This window comes from Penaeus monodon, chromosome 21 (genome assembly GCF_015228065.2).
Source record: "Penaeus monodon isolate SGIC_2016 chromosome 21, NSTDA_Pmon_1, whole genome shotgun sequence".
Lineage (NCBI taxonomy): Eukaryota > Metazoa > Arthropoda > Malacostraca > Decapoda > Penaeidae > Penaeus > Penaeus monodon.
This window is the reverse complement of record NC_051406.1, coordinates 41,500,675-41,501,953: the sequence shown is the minus strand read 5'-3', so window position 1 is coordinate 41,501,953 and position 1,279 is coordinate 41,500,675.

The window sequence follows — 1,279 nt, the reverse complement described above, 5'->3', positions numbered from 1 at the left end:
ATTTGGGAGGAAGTTCGAGGGAGGGAAAGCAAATTCAAGAATACAACTAGCAACTCAGCTCGCTATCTTAAAACGGAGAAAAAAGAAATATAACAAAGCACTGGCTCAGTTTTAAAACACGATCGTACCTGCGGGAGACGAATGATAATTGGGTGCTCATGGTTATCATGTTCCAGATATGTGTTATATTTACTGTTCATTCTGCTACGTGAGAAATACGGACGAATGGAGAGGTCGGTCCCCCCCCCTCGCCCCCTCCACCCTCATAACCACCTCCTCTTTGGGAAAAATAGATAAAATAGATGAAGAAATAGCTCTTACCTACATACAACGTAAAATTTGCTTTGTATACGAGGTATGTACCCCCTCCCGATATGCCATTCGCTCTCGGCTTTTTCCTCTAGGCCTGTTAGGGTTTTTTTTTGTCTGAATTGAAAAAAAAATCGTTATCATTAGTGTGATTATAAACGGACCTGAAGAAGGAAAGGAGACCCCGAAGGGACTTGACATGTTGCAGGACCTGGAGGGGGTGTGCAAAGGTACTTGAGGGGGGGTGCAGAGACCTCAGGGCCTTGCAACCGAAGGAAATAAGTGGGTCCTGAATCTTTTGCTTGTGCATTTTGTTTCTGTTTGTGCTTTTTTTGCGTTTTTGCTGTGTTTTGTTTTTATTATGATTATGATTGTTATACTTTGATATTTGGCTTTTTATACTAATATATTTTTTTAAAAATTTATCTGTTTATTTTTTAGTTTCTCTTTATTTGTTTGTTTCATAATTATATATCTTTTGTTGTTATTATTATTATGTTTTGTTCATTAAATTTTTTTTTCTGTATGATTTATTATTATTATTTGAAATTAATCTTTTATTCTTTCTTTATTTTTTTATTCTTTTTCTTTATTTATTATTATTTGTTATTAATATTTTATCATTTACTTTATATTATTAAATTTTTATCTTTTATTTTTATATTATTTTTTTATTTCTTATCGCGATTTTGCTTTTGTTAGTCTGGGGTTTTGTTGCCGAGCTGAGCCCTAGTTGGCGAGTATGTCCCCGGGGTTAAAAATGCGCACACGAAAAAAACACACACTTTGCCCCGGAAATAATAGCTGGATAATCAAGGTGCTTAAAGGTGAAATCCTATCTAAAATTTCATACCCCTTTCGGGCCATTCTCGCTCTGTCGGGCGCTGACTGAAGTCTTGTATTGGTATAGAGATAACTGCTAAAACATTTTCCCAGCCCGAACCCCAGACCGTTTAAATTACAGTTGGGC